Genomic DNA, 21,407 nt, shown 5'->3' with positions numbered 1-21,407 from the left:
CCAGAACAAGAAACAGCACTGCCAGCACCAATGAACCTCCCAAATGACTGGTCTCAGCACCAACTCTCTCCCTCCCGTTAAAGGTAACCATTATTCTGGCTTTACGATAGTCGCTTTCTTTTCTTTATATTTTAGCACTGAAGTATGTATCTGTAAACACTATGGTCAGGGCTGTTTTGGAATTTTGAATAGCCAAATCCTAACGGACGCTGGTGTCTGAGTTCTTTTATGACATCGCATCTGTGACAGTCATTACAGCTGTAGTTACTTCCTTTTCACTGCTGTTCTCTGTTGTGTGAATACACTGTCATGGATTTGTTCAGTCTGTTGTTGATAAACTTTGGGGTTTTGGCCCATGAGACAGATGCTGCTGTGAACATTCTTGTCCATTTCCTTTTGTGCACATAAATATGTATTTCTGATGGACATACTTCTAGGTGTGGAATTACCAAGTCATCAGTAATACATGTGTTCACTTTAAGTAGATATTGCTTAATTTTCCTAAGTGGTGGTGTTAATTTACACTCCCAGCAGCAGAATTTTGAGAGTTCCCTTTGTTTCACATCCTTGGTAATGGTTGAAATTGTCAGTTAATTTTGGTTTTCTTGGCTAGTTTGGTGGGTATGTAGAGTAATATCATTTTGCGGTTTTACTTTGTATTCCCATGATGGTTAATAAGCTCATCTTCCTATGTCTGCTAGCCATTTGGATGTCTTCTTTGGTAAAGTGACTTCAACTCTCTTGCTGACTTTGCTACTAGATTTTCTGTCTTTTTCTTACTGATTTATAGGACTTGATTTTATATTCTGGACACAAGCCCTTTATTGGTTATATGTGTTGCACGCACCTTCTCTTACTCTGTGCATTGTCTTTTCCTTCTTTCAGTGATGTCTTCTGATGAACAGATGTCCTTAATTTTGATGTAGTCAAATTTATCAAACTTTTATTTTATGATAGTGATGTGTTCTTTTTAAAAGTGTTCTCCTACCTGAAGTCATGAAAATATCCTCCCACACTATCTTCTCCAGGTTTTATTGTTTTGCCTCTCACATTTAGATTTACAATCCACCTAAAATTGACTTTGTAAAATAAGGTATAAGTTGGGGTCAAATTTTATTATTTCTATATGGATATCCAGTTGTGCCAGCACCATATATTGCAAAAGCCAACCTTACCCTATTATTCAGCAGTGCAACTGTCTTTATCTGGGTTTTCCTGAAAGCAGAGCCCTGAAGCAAGATTTCCATTGAAGTGGTTTATTTGGGAACCCCAGGTAGCAGAAGTACAAGACAGGGGAACTGAAACAAAACAAAGAAAGCCAATACGAGGATGTGTAACCAAACTGGCCACTGCTATAGGTCACTGGTGCTCAGTCTTTTTAAAGAAGCCTTACAAATGCAACTCACCTGTCTGGGAACAAAAGGAAGAAACAAGTCTCTCTTGGGTTCTCCGTTGACCCAGGCTGGCTTCATGGGTGTTCATTCCCCTCCAGGTTGTATGTTTGTGAGTGCTGTGTGCCTTGGCATTAGAGAAGTTCTAGGGCGAAAAGGTATGCAATGTGGGTTAAAACAAGGTGCCGTGTGGTTGTACATGTGAGATGCTGGTCAAGACTAACTTGCTGTTGTGGTAGCAGGCTGGAGTTAAAAGTAGCATCGAGAAGATCTTGATGTGGTTCACAAGAGGCTCTTTATTCTAATCCATTGATCTATCTATGTTTGAACCAATACCACAGTTTATTTAAAGTTGTAGCTTTCTACTAATTTGTGAATTATACTCTGTGAAGCAAGTTCTCTCACCTTGTTCTTCAAGAATGTTTTGGCTTATCTCGGTTCTCTGCATTTCTACACACATTTTAAAACCAGTTTTTCAAATCCCACCACAAAGCTTTTGGGATTTTGATTGAAATTACTTTGAATTTATACATTAGTTCAGTGAGAATTACCATTGTTACAGCATTGAGACTTCCATGAACATAGTTTATCTTCCTGTTATTGCTTTAAATAATGTTCTTTACCTTCTCTGCAGACAAGTCTTGTGCATCTTTTGTTAGATATATTTCTTGGTGTTTACTTTTTCATTTTCTAACTTTGTTCCTAGTATATAGAAAAGAAATGGATTTTAATGTTAGTAATATTGCAAAACTCACTGGTATGTTGTATTAATTTATTTATAGATAATTTAGATTTTTTATATATGCAATCCTATCACTCATGAATAATGACAGTTTTGTTTCCTCCTTTTCAGTCTCTCCATGGTTAGTATTTCTTACTTGTGTTACTGTATTAGCTAGGACAAATCTGTACAATATGGAATAGTAGGGTGACACTGGGCAACCTCGCCTTTCTCCCAATCTTAAAGGGAGAGTTCCAATATTTTACTTTTCAGTTGCTATTAGACTTTATAAAGACAGTCTTTATTAGAAAAAGGAAGTTACATTTCTATTCTAGATTGTTAAGAGTTTTTTTAAAATCATGACTGGATTTTGAATTTCGTTCAATAGCATTTCCACAACTACTAAAATACTCACATATTTTTCTCCATTGTTTAATGTAGTGAAGTATACTGATTTTCTTTTTACTTTGTACTTTAGAATAATTTTAGATTTACAGAAAAGTTGAAAAGATGGTACAAAGTGTTTCCATATGCCTTCACCAGCTTTTTGTAACATTAATATTTTATAAAACTATAGTATATTTATCAAAATTAAAATTGGATAGTAAAAACATAAACTCAATTGTGTTACTGGAATAAACCTCAAATTGGTTATAATTTTTATCCTTTTATACATTGTTAAATATGTGAATTTAAAAAGTTTTTATATTTATGAGTAAAATTCACGTAATTTTTTTCTCATATTGTCATAGGCAGAGTTTTTTTTTTTTATCAAGATACAGTCAAATGAATTTGGGGATTTTCCTTCTTTTTCTGTATTTTGGAGCAGTTGGTGACAGATTAGTAATTTCCTTAAATGTTTGGTAGAAGTCTTTGTGGGAGGTTTTTAGATTATGAATTCAGTTTTTTTTATAGTCTTAGAATGATTCAGGTTTTCTATTTGTTTTAGATTCAGTATTCTTAACTTGTATTTTTCTAGGAATTTATCCATTGCACCACAGTTTTCAAATTCACTGTCTTAAAGTTGTTCATAATAGCCTCTTGTTGTCTTTTTAATTGCTGTCAGATCCATAGTGATATTCCTGGTATTATTCATTTGTTCTTTCTCCTTTTTTGCCTTAATCATCTCACTAGAGACTTATCAGTTTTATTACTTTTTTCAAAAGAATAATATTGGCTTTGCTGATCTGCTTTACTGAATATTTATTTCATTGATTTTTGCTTTTATTCAATTTTTTCCTTCTATTTCTTTTGGGTTTATTTGTTCTTCATATAACCTCTTGAAATGGGTGCTTAACTCATTAATTTGTAGTCTCCTTTTTGTAATAAATGTATATAAGCTATAATTTTCGCTCTAAATACAGCTTTGGCTGAACTTCAAATTTTGGTAAGTGGCATTTTAATTAGCATTCCATTAAGATAGTTTATAATTTATATTTCAATGTTTTTAATTCATATGTTCTTTAAAGTGCATTTCTTAATGTACAAACATGGAATTTTCTAATTACTTTCATTTTTTAATTGCACTAGAGTAAGAAACTTTGTATTTATGATTTCTTGGTATTTGTACCATCTTTAGGGCCAGAACATAGTCATAAATATTTCACGTGTGCTTGAAAAGAATGTGTATTCTGCAGTCACTGGGCACAGTATTTTGTGTATATTCTTTATACCGTGATCACTATTTGCATTGTTCAAATTTTCCATGTCTTCACTGATGTTTTGTGTGTTTGTTCTGTCAGTTACTGAAAGAGGTGTATTTAAATCTGCTCTGCTTGTTAATTGGTCTATTTCTCTTTGTAATGATACTGATTTTTATCTGGTATATTTGGGGGCCATTTTAGGTAAATGTCCCTTGTGAGTTAAATCTTTGCCTTTGCTGTAGGATATTGAGCGAGTCTAGTGAGGAGATGACCTCAGTTTGGGATTTGTAGTTGCTGTAGTTGCTCTCTGTATACCAGGTTTTACACTCCTATAGTTGTACCTTGTGTTGAGGTTGGGAGATAGTTTGCTAGATGGTTTTCCTCAAGGTCAGCTCCACCATCAACTTTAAGTGTTCTTTTGCACTTTACCTTAAGGTAGGTTTCTCTCAAATCTTTCACCCCTTTTGATCCTCTCCCTCCCTCTTCCAGAAGTTTCTGTTATTGCTGGTTACTGGATGCTTGTTGGTGAAGGCTGGGTGAGGGGCGTCCTGGGTACTGAATACACCTCCATCTTTCACAGGTGTATTGTGCTTGTGGGTCTTATGGCAGTGGCCCTCTCAGAGCTCCTGCCTCTTTCCCAGCTGTGGTTCTGAGCTCATCTGTATTCCTGCCTCTCCCTAGGAGTAGAGGAATTTTTTGTTCCCTTCCCTCATTTCTAGTGGGGTTTCACTTGAGTACTGGTGGGACAACATTGTTTGTCACCCCTGGCCCAGTTTTGTAGGGGAGAAATGAAGGACTTGGGTAGATTTTGTGCCCTTGAGAGGTAGCTGCTGTTCCCCTTCCCCACATCTGCACCAGGAGGAACAGCCTCTCAGGGTTCTCACGTCATTTTGGCATGTTTGTAGTGAGGTCTGTGGAGAAGAAACCACAACCGGGTCACATAAACACACCCTGTATTTATAGCTCCAAGGGGCTCTGCGTATTCTCACCAGCCCACACTTGGCCTTACTGACTCATGAACAGTTCCAGCTGAATTCTTCTTACCAGTGTCTGCCTTTGTTCCAGGTAAGCAGCTGCTCACATCCTGTCCTCTTCTGCAAATCCTGTCTCTCCTTAGTTTTCAGACTTGTTGCCCTGTGTCTCCAGCTTTCTGATAGGTTCAGGAAAAGTCATGAACTTGGAATTTTTCTGACTTGTATGTTGTGTTATATGTTGTTGTAATCATTTTTGCAACTCTCTGTAGCCCAAGCAGAAGTTCATTGGGTCTCTTAAATCTGTAAATTAATGTCTTTCTTCAGTTTTGGAAACTTCTTAGCCATCATCTATCTAAATATTTCTTCTGTTTCAGCTTCTCTCTCTTCTTCTTTTGGGTCCAATGAATATATTCTCAGTGTATTTCTTCTATTATCCCCAGAGGCAGTATTGGAATGTCTTCCTACCCATTTTTTGGCTATATACATTTATATTGCCAATAAATATTATGTGGTATTTTAATTTGTACAATCTCTAACATACTGTGCATATCATTCTGCAATTCGTTCTTTTGCTTTAACATTATGGTTTTGAAACCTATGCACCTATAGATCTGGTTGCTTCATTTAGACTAGAGCACTGCAGAATTTCTATATGGTATTCCACCTATGGAGGTACTAAATTTATTAGTCATTTATCAATTTTTCTGTTAGTGAACATTTAAGTTTTTAAAAGCCCCCCCCCATTACAAATTTTGCTTCAACAAATGATCTTGCATGCAGTATCTGGTCCACATGGGCAGGTGTTTCCCTGTGGACTACACCTGGAGACCGAACTGCTGAGTGTATCTCACAAACATCAAGTTTTCTCATTACTTTTGCTCCTTGCCGAATTGCACTTGGTATAGATATACCCATTTTTAAATTCACTAGGTATCACCAAATTGGTATCTAAAGTAATTATAATAATATATCATCCTGTTTGTTTTCTCATGTCCTTACCAGCATTTGGTATTAGACTTTTTTATTTTTATTCATCTGATGGATGTGAAATGGTGGCACATGACCTTAATTTCCTCTTACGGTTTTTCTTATGGTTGTTTCTTGGCTTGATTTCCTCTTTATTTCCTTTGCTCCTTTTTCTGTTTTATTTTCTGTCCCTTAATCACTTGTAGCCATTCATATAAATCTTTTCTCTAATCCTTATTCTGCATTGTGAGTCCTCCTACTTAGCTGCTTATCTTTTAAATTAGTTTATAGTACTTTTATCACCCATGACGTTTAAATTTTAACATGGTTAAACCTAACAATTGTTTTCTTTATTCACTGTGCTTTTTTTTGGTCTTGTTTAAACAAATTCTTTCCAATTCTAGTGTCAAGAAGATTTCCTACTATATTTCTCCAAATAAATCTAAAATTTGTCCTTAACGTTTAGGTTTCAACTTCGTCAGGAATCTCTGTGTAGAGTGTGGAATAAAGGCTTAATTTTATTTTTCTCCAAATGGAAATAACATACATTAAATAATCTTGCTTTTTCTTCAAATTTGTGATACTATGTTTCTAATATTCTAACTTGCCAATGCTTTTGTCTGTTTCTAGGTTCTCTATGCTATTTATTGATCTATTTGTCTATCCAAATGCTAATGCCATACTCCTCATGTTATTTCTTATAGGAATTCTGTTTGGTTTTAATTATAACGGTCTTTAATGTTATAGGTTAATTCAGAGAAAATCTTCATATCTAAGTTATTTAGTCATCCACAGACCTGATTATTTCTCCATTTATTCAGATCTTTTTTTGTGACCTTCAATAACATTTAAATATTTTCTCATTGAGGTAGTAAACTTCTTTTATTAGATGTAGTTTTTAATTTTTATCAACTGTTGTGGATGGTGACAGTTTTCCCCTTATATTCATTGATTGACTACTGATAATACATAAATAGTTATTGATTTCTATAGTTGATGTTTATATCTAATAACCCTGCTGAATTATCTTATAAGTTATGGCAGTTTGAATTTTTTCTTTTAATTTAGTTTTCTACATAGAGGAATCATTAGCAAGTAACAAAAATTTTTGATTCTTATACTAGTTGTTTTTCCCTGTCTTACTTCATTGGCTAAGATCTTCATTAAAATAATCATAGACGTTGCAGTGAGAATCTTTATCTTGTTCCTGAATTTAGTGGGAATGCTTCTGAAGTTTCATCATTAAGTATTATATTTGCTTTAGGTTTTTGAAAGGTTTTTATACCTTTTTTTAAAATATGAATTTTTTTGCTACTCATATTAGGAAAATGCATGAAATGTTATCTACTGCTTTTTATGCATGCATTGAGGTGACCATGTGTTTCCCCACATTAGTCTGTTAGTGTGTTAATTTTTTTAGATATTCTGATTTTGAAATAATCTTGCATTCTTGGAATAAAGCACACTTGGACATGATTTATTACATTTAAAATACTGCTGCATTCAACTAATGAGTATTTTATGTATATCCATTTATAAATTAGGTTGATCAACAATTCTCTACTACTAGCCTTTTCTTATTTTAGTATGAAAAGCATGTGCCTTATAAAGTCAGTGGGGTAGCTGTCTTTTTCTAATCTTTGAAGTATTTTACATTAATCATAATTTAAATGTTCTTTGAACATTTGTTAAATCCCTTTTTAAAACTGAGACTGGAACCTTCACAAAAGAGAAATTTTTAAAAATATTTCTAGTTATTTGAGGTGGAAAGAGGGGATTTGCTACATCAGCTTAGTTTGGCATTTTTAAAGGAAATCTCATCTTTCTGTGCATTATTATGTATTTTCCACAAAGGGGAAATAAAGACGCTTCTTTGTGACCTTTTAAAATTATGAATTAAAAAATTCCTGATTGATAGAGGATTTAGGGGACGATCTATCTATATTCAGGGTTTGAGTTGGACGTAGGGAAACTGAAACTGTGCTCTCCCTCCAGAAGTGGGTGCTACCATTTGACCCCCACCCAAATGTTGAGTACCATTTCTGGCCTGTGTGCTAACTGATTATTGGAGCTACCATTTAATGTACGTATTTGCTGCTCTTCATGTAACGATAATAACCTTAGACGAGTTTTTTGTTGTTTGTATTTTACACAAGAGAGAAAAAGATGATTGGAGAAATTAAGTAACTTGGTCAAGGTTACTTGGCTGAGAAAACCGCAGAGGAGGGTTGTGAAGCCATGTGTATCTGATTCATCACATCATGGCTGGCACTCCAGAAATATTTGCTATTGCTCTTTAATCCTTGCTTTAATACATAGTCGCTAGCTGAAGAGTTGTTTGTCAAGCCAATTTTCCCTCAAGTTTAATTTGATTTTAATAACTCCTTTCATGGTCTCTTTGGCAGCAGCCATGTTTACCATGTTCTGTTTAGGCAAAAACAGTATCACTGTCCCCCACACCTTTTCTAATTCTTTTACTCCCTCTTCTAAGTTACCTGTGTATAATCTTTTGTACCTTTGGCATGATTTATTAATACAGTCTCAACAGATTTATTTAGTTGAACAGAAGATATGAATGACATTTTCTCTGTAATCACCATTAACTGATCATATGATTGAGCTAGAAACATTTTAGTCAAATTGGCAGAATCATTAGAAAGGCTTGTTTCACTATTTCTGTTTTCCAGTAGACCTCTGCTTCTGCACATGTGAGAGGCAGTATTGGTGGGGTGGTGAAAATCACCATCTCTTTGTTTTTCTGTTTGTTTGTTTGTTTTGTTTTTTGATGAAGGTACTGGAGATTGAACCAGGACCTCGCGCATGCTAAGCAGCTGCAATACCACTGAGCTCTATAGCCTCCCCCTGAAAAGCACCATCTTTGTAGCAGAATGATTTGATTCTGATCCTAGCGTCACCATTTTTAATGGGGGCAGAGGGAAGCTTAGCAAATTACTTAACGTCTGTAAGATAGGCACTCTCTGACATACTTTTCTCCCCTGTTTTATTTTTATATTTTGAGATATAATTCATACTGTAAGATTCTCTATTTAAAATTATACAATTTAGTGATTTTAGTACATTTACAAGGCTATGCATCTATCACCACTGTCTAATCCAGAGGATCCAAATTAGAATTCTGCTATCAATTTTTATCACCCCAAAAAGACACTTTGTACCTATAATAGTCACTCTCAGTTTCCCCTCCCCCAGCAGATTAGAGTCACTAATCTGCTTTCTATGTGTATTTTATATCTGTTCTGGATATTTTAATATCTAAATATATAAATGGAATTATATCATATATTGTCTTTTGTGTCTGGCTTCTTTCACTTAGCATAGTGTTTTCAAGGTTCAGCCATGCTGTAGCATATGTCAGTACTTTATTTCTTTTCATGGCTGAATAATATTCCAGTATACAAATATACCACATTTGGTTATCCATTCATCAGTTGATAGACATTTGTGTTGTTTCTAGTTTTGGCTATTGTGAATACTGGTGCAATAAACAATCATGTACAAGTTTTTGTGTGAACAGCATGTTTTCATTTCTCTTGCGTATACCTAGAAGTGGAATTACTGAGTCATATGTAACTCTATGTTAACTCTGTGAAGAAGGGCCAGACTATTTTTGACAGTAGCCACATCATTTCATGTTCCCAGTAGTAATGTAGGAGGCTTCCAATTTCCCAACATCTTTGACAACACTTGTTTTCTTCATTTTAGTTTGATTATAGTCATCCTTGTGGGCTTGAAGAGGTGGTTTTTAGTTGCGGGCTCACAGAAAACGGCCGCACCAGCCCTCGCCCAGTTCCCTAATTACGAATGATGTTGAGGATCTTTGCATGTGCCTATTGACCATTTGTGCATCATCACTGGAGAAGTTTCTATTCAAATCCTTCGCCCAATTTTAATTGGACAGCTTGTCTTTTTATTGCAGAGTTTTAAAAGTTATTACATATTCTGGGATCTAGACCCTTATTAAACACATGAGTTGCAAATATTTTTTTCCCATCTGTGCTTTGCATTTTACTTCCTTTATAGCTGATGCACATTAGATATGATATTTTATAATTCTTGTGAAGGATGCAATATTATACCCATTTTACTGCTGAGGAAACAAGAGTCAGTGAGGTTATATGGCCTTCTCAAGTTTCCACAGCCACTAGGAGACAGGTGCTAAATTCAAACCTAATCTCTGGTTCAAAGCCCGTGAACTTGCTGACCAGATCAGCTACCTCCTTATAAGATAACAACGCAAGACATGATCGAAAGCAATGTGTGATTCATGACCAACCAAGAGGTATAGATATGGTATGGAAGCAAAGGAGGTTGAAACTGGTCCGAGTCAGAGTGAGCTGGGGAAGATTCAAGGAATCAGCTGAAAGCCTTACGGGGTTTCCCTTGTAAGTAAATTTTTGTTTATCTCTTGCTGCCTTTAGAATTATTTCTTTATCCTTTACCCTGAGCACCCTGATTATAATACATCTTGGTGTGGGTCTGTTTGGTTTCTTCCCGTTTGGGACCCTCTCTGCTTCCTGTACTTGGATATCTGATTCCTTCTTTAGGTTTGGGAAGTTTTCAGTCATGATTTCTTCAAAAACCTTTTCAATCCCCTTTGATCCTTCTTCCCCTTCTGGGACCTCTATTATGCATAGATTTGCATGCTTTATGTTATCCCATAGGACCCTTATTTTGTTTTCATTGGTTTTTATTTGCTTTTCTCTCAGCTGTTCTGATTGGGTGACTTCTGTTGTCCTGTCTTCTAAGTCATTTGTTTGTTCCTCTACATTATCTAGCCTGCTTTTTACAGCCTTTAGCTTAGCTCTTATCTCAGGAAATGAGTTTTCCAATTTTAATTGGCTCCTCTTTATAGTTTCAATTTCCTTTTTGACATATTTTCTGTCTCTATTCACAATCTCTTTTAGTTCCTTTAATACTTTGATCACTCATTTTTTGAAATCATGATCTAGTAGACGATCAAGGTCTAGTTCATTAATCATTCAGGGGATTTCTCTTGTTCTTTTAATTGGAAGTGGTTCCTCTGCTTCTTCATTTTACTTCTATCTCTCTAGCACTATGGATTTTGGAGTATCATCTGCTGTGGTCCTGAAGGGGGTTATTTATTTATTTATCTAAAAGCAGATGTGGAAATAAAATAAAAAAAAATTAAAAGAAGAAAAAAAATTGAAAACAGTACAATCAATAACAGAAGAACAAAACAGAAATAAAAATCAAATTGAGATAAATTTTAAAAAACTTAAAATAAGAAAAAAGATTTGGAAACAGTGTAATTGATAACAGAACAAAATGAGAAAAAAATGAAAATCAAATTGAGACACATTTTTAAAAAGTAATAAAAAGTTTTTAAAAGAAAATTTTAAAATGAGTTAAAAAATTAGAAAATTAAAAAAAATTTAATTAAAAAAGAAAAGAAACAGAAAGGAAGATGTGTTCCTGTGGGGACTGTGCACTCAATAATTTTGTCGAGAGGTCCTTCTTAAGTATGGGTGGTTGCCAAGTCTTCCTTCCACGTCTTTTGGCTGTTATCCCTTTGCTTGGGGCTGTGGCCGGTGTTCTGGTGGCCAGAACGTGCCCTGGCCATCGAGCAGGGCGTCCTTTGTGTTCTGTGGTTGTAACCGCTCCTGCCCTCGATCTGCTGCGCGAACTCCGCTGGCAGGTTCCAGAGCCCTCGGGTTCCCGCCCCCCGCCCGCGCCCCCCACCCCATGCTGCTCCCACTGCCCGTAGGCGGGCGGGTCACACGCCCTCCCTATGCCAGGTCCTGTCTTCACGCTCATGCACAGTAGGCAAGCGGGTCGCGCCTGTCCTGGAGCCACGCTCTTGCGAGGTAGGTGACTGGTCACTCGCCTCTTCTTTGCCGCTCGCCGCGCTGCGTAGGGTCCACGCTCGGGCGGCGGGCTCACAGGAAACGGCGCACCAGCCCTCGCCCGCTCAGCGCGCCAGAGCTCTGCTCCTTGTTTGTCTCAGAGGCTCACGTTCACAGAGGCACCGGGGCGGAAGGTTCCCCTCTGCCTGGGGCTGTAAATAAGTCTCAGTCCCGCCTGAGAGGTTGTGGAGCTTCCAGGTACGTGTTCAGGCTTGGACCCCTGCTACGGCTGGGAGCCGCGCACCGGAGAATATGGCGGCCGCGTGGCTCTTCTCCCGAGTAATGGCGCCGGTAAAGGCGCCGCGGGTCTGAGGAGACAGAGGCTACGGCGCCCCTCCCCCAGGGCACACCAGCAGTGTTGCTTTGCTTGTTTTTTTTTTATTTTATTTTATGGGGGACCCAGGCTGTTCTGCTCTGTAGCCCCTCCCAGCCACGGCGCGCAGCACACCTCAGCCCCGCGAGGCCGCCTCAGCCCCGCGAGGCCGCCTCAGCCCCATGAGGCCGCCTCAGCACAGCCGGCCGTGTCCTCCGCCCCCTCAGGCAGCCTGGCCCGGCCCACCCCTGCCGGTTCACGTCTAGGGCTGGGGGTCACAGGGATCCTTCCTGTCCACTTAGCTTAGTTCTGTGGGTCAGGGGCCCTTCCTTAGAGATCTGAGCCTCAGAGGCTCCCCTTCTGTCCCGCTGACCTCTCCGCTGAGACGGGGAGACCCAGCGCACGAGCGCTGTTCCGCCTTCGCTACTCCCTCCCTGCGGGACTGGTCCCGCACAAATTTCCCTTTTGTTTTTCTCCTACCAGATTTCTGGGAAATTTTGTCTTTTGAAGAAAGCGATGTTCTGTCAAAGTCCAGCAGGTGTTCTGAGTGGAGGAGTGGGTCTGTGGGTGTCAGTCTTGGTGTATCTGTGGGAGAGGGTGAGCTGCCCGCATCCCTCAACTCCGCCATCTTGGCCCTTCTCATGGACACTCCGTCTTGATGGATGGGTGGGAAGTTAACTGAAGGTGGATATTCAGGTTGGTAAAAAGATATACTAAGTGTCATGAAGGTGTTATCTCATTTAATCTTCATAACAACCCTATTTTCCAGATGAAAAAACTGGGACTCAGAGAGATTGAACAACTTGGTCAAAGTTACATAGCTAGTGTGACGGATAATTCAATGTGTCAACTTGATTGAGTCATGAGGCACCTAGATATTTGGTTAAACTTTATTTCTGGGTGTGTTTATGGGGACGTTTCTGGATGAGATTAATGTTTGAGTTGGTAAACTGAATAGAACAGATCACATCCTGAGTGTGGAAGTACAGCATCCCATTTGCTGAGGCCCTGAATAGAGCAAAAAATTGGAGAAAGGGAAAATTTACTCTCTTGAGCAAATTTGACTCTAGACTATCAAGGTCCAGTATAAACCTAATGCGAGCCACATGTGTAATTTTAAATTCTCTGATAGCCATATAAAAAAGTAAAGAGCTACTGGGTAAAATTAACTTTGATTATTTGTATCATTTAACCCTGTTTATCCAATATATGATCATTTCAACACAGAATCAATATAAAATTATTATATTCTCTCTTTTTGGTTCTATGCCTTCAAAATCCTTCAGAAATGTGTATATTTTATACACTCACCACATTTCAGTTTGGACTAGCCGCATTTCCAGTACTCGGTAGCCACACGCGGGCAGATCTACACCATAAGCAGTAAGTACCATGGAAGTCTCTTCCCTGAACATGAGTAGCTAGAAATATCTCAACCAGCAGCAGATGCTTCTGAGATATTTGCCTGCCCATCTGTTTAGCTTCAAGTTCCCCTTCTCCTCAGGCCCCAGGGCATCGGTCTGCCTGAGCTAAGCAGAGTGGGAAATTATGAATGATGGCCCTCTGCCTGTAGCCCCAACCCCTTGACAGTCAGCACCCATGAAGCCCACACAGCAAGGGCAGCAGCTTTCCAAGCTGACAGCCCTGGGAGATGACGCTTGTGGTCAATTACGCGGAATGCTGATGACAAATGAAGTGTGGTCACAATCTAGCAGGACTGGCAGCTGGCAGAGTCTACCGTGGCCCTTGACAAATGCATTCTCTGTTCGATCTTTCTATGGCATTTTGAGTGCTGGATCATCTGTTATCCTGCATGTTATGTATGAAGAGAGAAATGAAATGAGATGGAACTCACATAATCACTGTAAAGGCAGGTTTCCTAGATGTCATCACGGTTTGTCTGAGGGAGGAAATCCCCTTGCATGAAAGTGTGCTTGTTAAAAACATCTTTAGTGTGAATGAAGGCTTTTTTCATGCTTCAGAAGTGCAGGTCAGTCCTGGAGATCTGGAAGGAGAAAAGAACTTTCCTTCCATCAATCAGGCAGGCCAGCTAAACTAGCACATTTATAAAACACCTGAATGATGGGTAAATTTTGAATAATTGTCTAAGTCTGCCTCTGAGAACACTGAGTAGTGCAACTGGCTACATGACTTGTGACTCTGGAGTAATTCCATGGAAATAGAAGGCATTATTGATATCCATAAACAAAGCTGATGCTAATGAATACAACAGTAAAAAAAAAATTGAAAGATAGTGTGGCATCCTTTTTTGGTCAGGAATTGTTTCTGGAAGTATGACTGAGAAGTAAATGAAGCGATATGAAGCTGATGATGTGTTATAGAGCCAGGAGGCATCACCATGGTCATCGGGTCCCAGGCAGGCAGAAGTGTGCTGACGTGCCTCTCTTAGCCATGGTAGATGTTGCTCCTCAGTCCTTTTTCCCATTAATGCCAAACATGGCCTCAAAATTCTTCTCAGAAAGGAGTTCCAGGTAGCACATACCAAGCAATCAGCATTATCAAGGTGAACCTGTTGACTTTCCTTCATCCAGTCCAACTTTGTCTCCTTATACATAAGTAACACAAAGCTCAGAGTTAAATTTCTGTCTGCCGTCTCATTTGTCAAGAATCATCGGTAGGAAGACTGGAGCCCACACACCTTCTGGTCCTTAAACCTGCTCTCTTACTGCTTTATTCTACCTGTGGATGGTTTGGGCTGCAAGAATGTTCTGTCTATTATGCAAAGATCTGTTTTTGTACAAGGATGTATGTCTAGATAGAACCATGTCTGTCCTTTGTGGCCACAGTGATCAAGTCCCCCCGAGTTCCGTCTATATGACAGTTCTGTGGGTTCCTCAGAGCAGCTCTCGTGGTCTAGTGCAGAGGCCTCCACTATACTCACATTCTTAGGCCGTCGTATTACTCTGTTTTCTCTTGTGGTCATTTTCTGGTCACTCCACTTGGTAGCCTCGAGTGTGTCTTTGTCCCTCTCAGTGAGCGATCTCCCAACACGGATGGGATGCTCCCAGTGTGGACCAACCACTGCAGGATAGGACACTGATTGGAGAAAGAATATCTGAGGACTGTTTGAGGGCTTTAGAATAAGATTCCCTATTTGGCCATTTATACACTGTCATCACAATTTTTTTGCCACATATGTGTATGACCTCTGTAAATTTTTATGTGATAATTCTTTAAAACATTTACATTTCCCATACATAAATTTACTCCGAAAGAACTTTTTATTACTGCAAATAAAAAATGGTTGACATAAATAGAAGGAGGCCATAAAAAATGAACACAATGAAAATGAAAGAATGTTATTCACTTCTAGTTATATACTCTCTTACCTGCCAAAGTCTCGTTGTTGCAAGGGGAGGTTATATTTGTTTGTTTGTTTGTCTGTTTAAATGGAGGTACTGGGGATTGAACCAGTACCTCATGCATGCTGGGCATGCACTCTACCACTGAGCTATACCCTCCCTCTGCAAGGGGAGGTTATAGATGTCAGCAAGTTGTTAAAAACATACTAGTATCAAATTAGGGCTTCATAATACTCAGAAGAATGGAAAGGAAAGTGATAAAAGAATAATTATCTCCCTGTGAAACTCAGTGTTATTTACAGATGCACCCCCATGCTCCTAACAACATCATCACCTGTGCCACCTCGTGTGGTGCTGCTTGCTGCCACCCATCATTTCCATGGGCAGACAGGGCTGTGTGTCCTACACTCTGGAAAACGCGGATCCCTGTACTTCTGCCATTGTGTTTCCTCTCAGCTGCCTAAAGAAACAAAGTTTTATTTTCGAACGCATATGTATTCCTCCCTTCTGTAGGCAACAGCCTTCTTCTGTGGTTCTACCTTTTCCCAGCCCTGTTACTTTAATCTGGTGTCATTATGTAAGGATGTTTCAGTGCAAGTCCTCTGAGAAATTCTCTCTTGTCCCTCTGAGTCAGGCTTTTTTTTTTTTTTTCTCCTCCTTGCTGGTTGCTAGGCTCTCTTCTGCCCAAAATGATCTCTGAACAAATGAGGGGAATCTCACACCTCAAGGCATCAGTCTCCTCCAAGGACTTGGTTGCCTCTGTAGCTGCAGAAAACACGCAGACACTGCCGCCTTTGTGGGGTCACGTGAGAGAGGAAGAAAGGCCTGGCAGACATGCTTTCTTTCCCTTTACAATCCTGTGTTTGTCATCGGAAGTCCTGCCATTTGAGATTGGGTTAAGGGTGTGATCTCTGAAGTCAGATTCTCTAGGTCTGAACCATGGCTTTGCTGTTTATCAGCTGTGTAACTTTGAGAAAGTTAGTTAACATCTCAGTGCCTTCGTTTACTTATCTTTGAAGTGGCAATTATATCAGTACTCATCTCATAGGGTTGCTTTGAGAATTAAATGAGGTAATTCACACAAGCCATTGAGAAAAGGGTGCTGTCAGAGCACCCTTTCTAAGATGCACTTAGGCCACAACTCTACCCCCCAATATTTGGCATGGTAACCCCATCCCTTTCCCTGGTTCTCATTTATCCTTTCAGCCTCACCTGCAACATGGACCCAACCCCAGGCATGTAGTTCTCACTCAGTGAGGGCCAGCAATGACAATGACCGTCATGATGTATTTCCTCAGGACATATTTTTTGTTGACAGTTTTGAGTTTTTTGGCCAGAGGTAGGGGAAGAAAGGATAGGAAAGATGTTATCCAAGGAAACAACACAGGACTAGAAATTCAATTCCTAAGTTCAAATCCTATCTGTGTGATAAGAGACATTTTTTTGAACCTTATGCTTTGGTCTCTCTTGCTATGAAAAGGAAGCACATATTAGTACTCATAATCTTGAGTGTTTGTGAAGCAGTTCTCCTGGCAACCTTGTGAGAGAGAGAGAGAGAGAGAGAGTTCTTGATAATGAGCTTAGTTTCAAAGACAGGTGAACAGAGGTTCCAAGACTTAAATGGCTTATCCAAGAATTAGATAGTTTGCAAGGTGTGAACTGGGTCATTCAGAGCATATTCTCTTTTGCTTACTTCAGAGATGGAAACCAAATGAAGATATAGGAAAAAATTTTTTTAGAGATAAATATGGGAATATACCCTTAAGAAGGTGGTTAGTAGCCAGGGAAATTTCACCCAGTCTCATAGTTTTGTCCATCACCGTAAGTTGATGTCTCAGCCTGTATTTCTGTCATGGCCTTGCTCCTAAACTTTAGATTTGCATTTCCAGCTGTCCTTTGAAATTACCACAGTCACCCCCAACTCAACCCAAATGCATCTCATTATCCTCCCCTCCAAGTCCTCTCCTCCTATTCTCTTGATACCTGTTAATAGTATCCTCTACCCTTAGCATCAGCACCAACCTAGATTCCCTCACTCCCTCATCCTGTACTCAGATCATAGCAGTCTTCTCTTTTAAGGATTTCTACACATGCTTCCTTCCGATACCTCCTACCACACTGGTTCAGGTCCTCTTCATCCCTTTTGTGGGTGATTGAAATAATAGTCCTTTAGGTGCCTCTCCTTCCTCTTGGTTTGCCCCACTTCACACTACATCCTCTGTACTGCTGTCAGAGCACCCTTTCTAAGATGCACTTAGGCCACAACTCTACCCCCCAATATTTGGCATGGTAACCCCATCCCTTTCCCTGGTTCTCATTTATCCTTTCAGCCTCACCTGCAACATGGACCCAACCCCAACACCCACATGATGCTCTAATCATTCTGATGAACAGGTTGCCTGCACATTTCTGTTAGTCCTCACCGCTGGATTGTGATGTTCTTAAGGGAGGGCTGTTGTCTTGTTTATCCAACAGCAGTTTAGTGTTAAAAACATGAGCCCTTGAATTATACTGCCTGAGTTTGAACTCCAGTTTAAGCTGTGGGTATTACCTCATTTTCCTATCGTGTTATTTCATCGTTCTCAAACTTGGTCCCACTTTGGAAATACAAGGAAAGTTTTAGAAAGTAACGATGCTTGGATTCTGCCTCCAGAGTTCCTTGTCTAATTGGTCCTCAGGTGCAGCCACACCATCAGGGATTGTGAAAACTCCCCAAGTGGTTGACTGGTCTATCTTCTTATCCCTAAAATGAGGATAATAATAGTATGTATCTCCTGGGGTTGTTTGATGATTGAGTTAATTAACAGAAAGCTATTAGTACAATATCTGACATATTATGAAATCAGTCACTGTGGGTCACAATTTATTTTAAAAGCAATGGCTTTATTATTAACCTTTTTATTGTAAAGTAACACAGAGAATAGTCATAAAACATGAACATACAGCTTAATTATTACAAAGTAGCCATTTATAGAATCACCTCCTAGATCAAGAAATAGACCATTCCAACCACCTCAGAAAGACCCCGTATTCCTTCCTAGTACTAATCTTCCTTCCACAAACGTAACCACTGTCCTGACTTTCATGATAAACACTAATATTTAATATTTTTATCATCTATTTATGCGTCCCTAAATGTGGTAGGCTAGTTTTTCTGTTTCAAACTTTATTTAAATGGAATAATTTCTACCTCATTTTGCTCATCTTTATGACTTTGTGATTCATCCATGATGTACATGTGGTACCTTTATCTTCATTCTGTGTCATTTGGATACATCACAGTATATTTATTCATTCTATTGCTGTTAGACATTTGTGTTGTTTCTGGGTTTTGTCTGTTACATGGTTGCTGCTATGATCGTCTTTCTACACATCTCTTGATGCACATGCACAAGTATTGAGCTGGATAATTCACAGAAGAGGAAATGCAAGATCACAGGATAGATGTTTGTGTATCTTTCACAGATACAGGCAGTCTTTTCCAAAGTGGTTTTGTCTGATTTATCAGTCTCTTTATTTTGAGCTCTGTTTAGGGTATCTTTTCCTACAATTTTGAGTTAGGGACAGCTGTCCTTCTCTATTATCTTCCAGAAGCTTTAGTGTTTGTATTTAAGTCACATATTTGTTTCTAGTCTGAGACAGTTCATGTTTCTTTTCTTCCCTCATAGATATCCTGTTGACCCAGCACCCTTCATTAAAAACACTCTGTAATGAAAACTTGATAAATCAAAAAATATTTTTTTAAGTATGATCTGTTTGTGGGCTCTTTTTCTCCCTATTTGTCTACTGCACTGTTTTAACTACTGAAGCTTTATAATAAGTCAGTATCTAGTACGGCAGATTCTCTCAACCTGATCTTCAAGAGTTCTTATTTGTGCTTTGCCCTTGGCATTTCCATATGAATATTTGTGACAAAGACACACATATATACATACATCATTTGGGATTTTCATTAGAAAATTAACTTCATCACATTATGAGACTTCTAATCCAAATACATGGTCTATCTCCCAATTTCTTTGTCTTCCTTAAGTCCTCTTGAGAAGGCCTTAGAGCAGAGTTTCTTAAACTTCGGCATGCCTCAGAATTACCTAGGAGGCTTGTTAAAATTTCAGTTGCTGGGTCCCAGTCCCAGAGTCCAGGTACATCTAGGTTGTGACCTGAGTATTTGCATTTCTAAAAAGTTCCCAAGTGATGCTCATTATACTGGTCCCAAGATCATACTTTGAGAATCACTAATTTTATGATTTCTAGAATACTGGTCTTGTATATATTTTATTAGAATAATTTCAAGGTATTAAGAATTTTTGAAGTTTTTACAATTTGGTTTAAATTTTGTTTACTGTCTGTTAGTATTTTTAATATTGAGTTTCTATCCATCTACTCACTTGTTGATTCTAATAATTTACCCATAGGTTGTTTTGGGTTTTCTATGTGAACAATCCCCAGGAGGCTATCAAAAGTGCTGTTCGGCCTCTAACTTCTATCCCAACTTTATAAATGTCCTAAGGTCAAAGGTGACTCTAATGTCTGACTTACCTGTACACTTCCTCTTCCAGGACATTTTTCACAACCTTACTACCTCTCTGACACCTTTAAGGAGACACTTTTATATTTTGTCCATATTTTCTGACTGTCCTCAGCAGCAGGGCTTGTCTGAATTACTTTGCCACTGATACCAACATAACCCCCCTTACCACAAGGTAGGTGAAAACCAGAATCTCCTTATTTTTCTCTGTGGGCTAATCTCTGTTTCCTCCCTGGATACTGTTCTGTTAAACTCCTCACGCCAAGCATAGTACTTGGAACACTTTTGGTGGTCTATTTAAAATACTCTTTGGAGGAGGTCAGTGGACAGGGTACAGAAAGGAATTAGCAAAGGTGGTGAGGACAAATTTAACTATAGGACCCACAGTGTTGGCCAATATTATTCTTGGAAATAACTGTAACCAATTACGTATTTTAAGTGATGGCTCCTTCCTCTAGTCCGTGTTTTGTCTGTCTCATTCATTGGACGTGAGTCTTGGGCAAGTTACATAAATTAAGCCTCAGCCATCACTTCTGCAAAATGCAAGAGGGAAGTGGGTTAAGTTGGTAAGTCCTAGCTCCAAACTGTAAGTGCCACAGAATTGGAGCCAAAGCCTACTATAGCACCTTGTGGGATTCCCTTTACATGGTGGTGCTCTAGTAATTATGTGTTGAGTGAAAAAATGAATGTCTTAATCTCCAAGTGAATTTTTCTAGTTTATTATCCTCTTAGTGAACTAGCAAGCCTTATCTCCAGGGCCACCTATGTAAGAATGCTAGTTCAGTTGTTTTAACTTGTCCCTCATAGTAATAGTGGGAGTTGTAACACATGCAGCTTGTAAAGTACATGTTGGAAGGTAATACTAGGGAAGGAATTTATTATGATTTTTTTTTTTGAACGTGAGGTCACATTGTGTACTGGTGTTTCTGCAGCTTGATTTTGTTTGTCCTGGCTGGAATTATGATGTACCTTATAAACTTAAATAGTTACATTACTATGTGTTTAATAGACTGAAGTGAATGCTTGGTAATATAAAGCCTTTTAATGAGAAGGTTAAGATGGTATTGTCAGAAGCAGAAACAACTCTTTAAGTAGAGTGGCCCATATCATACTCACACGTACAGTTACACAGACACTACAAGAAAAGTCATTGACTGGCTTCAGATCTCATTGGCAACGTTCAGTATAAGTCTGTTAGAAATCTCAGAAGGGAAATGCCATTCCAGGAATTCATTTGTCCAGTGGTCATCCAAGACCATGTATTCACAGCATTATTTGGATGAAATTGGTTTAGAAGAGTGGCTGGGAAATGAAAGTTATTCCAATCTGCAAGTGAAAGTTTGGCTCCAGATTTGCTAATATTGAGGCGGGAAGCCCCATAAAAAGACCAGCAGTTCCCCTAGGCAGGGCCGCTTAGCACCGTCAGGTTGCCAGGCCCAGAGGCTCTATCTCACTTTCTGCCTCTAAAGCGGCTAACTTACACCTAGAATTCTATTGGTTCCCTGAGCTCACTTCTGATTGGTTATTTCCTTCACTCCTGATTGGTTATTACTGTCACGCCTGATTGGTTATTACTCCCACTTCTGATTGGTCCACTTCCCTAACTTCTGATTGGTCCATTTATACTACTTCATTTGCATGGAGCTCACTCCTGTTTGGTCTA

General features: G+C 38.8%; 1 protein-coding gene and 1 long non-coding RNA gene across 5 annotated transcripts in view; one reads left to right on the top strand and one right to left on the bottom strand.

Moving 5' to 3' along the window:
- SGCD (sarcoglycan delta) overlaps positions 1 to 21,407 on the top strand; it is a 1,022,496-nt gene that overhangs the window by 36,433 nt on the left and 964,656 nt on the right. Inside the window, exon 1 of one of the 4 annotated variants that reach the window (XM_072953970.1) lies at positions 11,425 to 11,541. The exons of the other annotated variants lie outside the window; for them this stretch is intronic. The gene's annotated coding sequence lies outside the window, so the exon portion shown is untranslated. Of the gene's footprint in view, positions 1 to 11,424; positions 11,542 to 21,407 lie in introns of those variants that run through there. 4 annotated transcript variants of the gene reach the window in all.
- LOC140691165 (uncharacterized) lies at positions 12,768 to 13,445 on the bottom strand. The gene is made up of 2 exons (XR_012066686.1): positions 13,205 to 13,445; positions 12,768 to 12,901 (listed from the first exon to the last, which is right to left on the bottom strand). It is a non-coding gene; the product is annotated as an uncharacterized lncRNA (long non-coding RNA).

Source organism: Vicugna pacos, chromosome 3 (assembly GCF_048564905.1).
Source record: "Vicugna pacos chromosome 3, VicPac4, whole genome shotgun sequence".
NCBI lineage: Eukaryota > Metazoa > Chordata > Mammalia > Artiodactyla > Camelidae > Vicugna > Vicugna pacos.
This window is presented reverse-complemented; position numbering and strand designations above follow the sequence as displayed.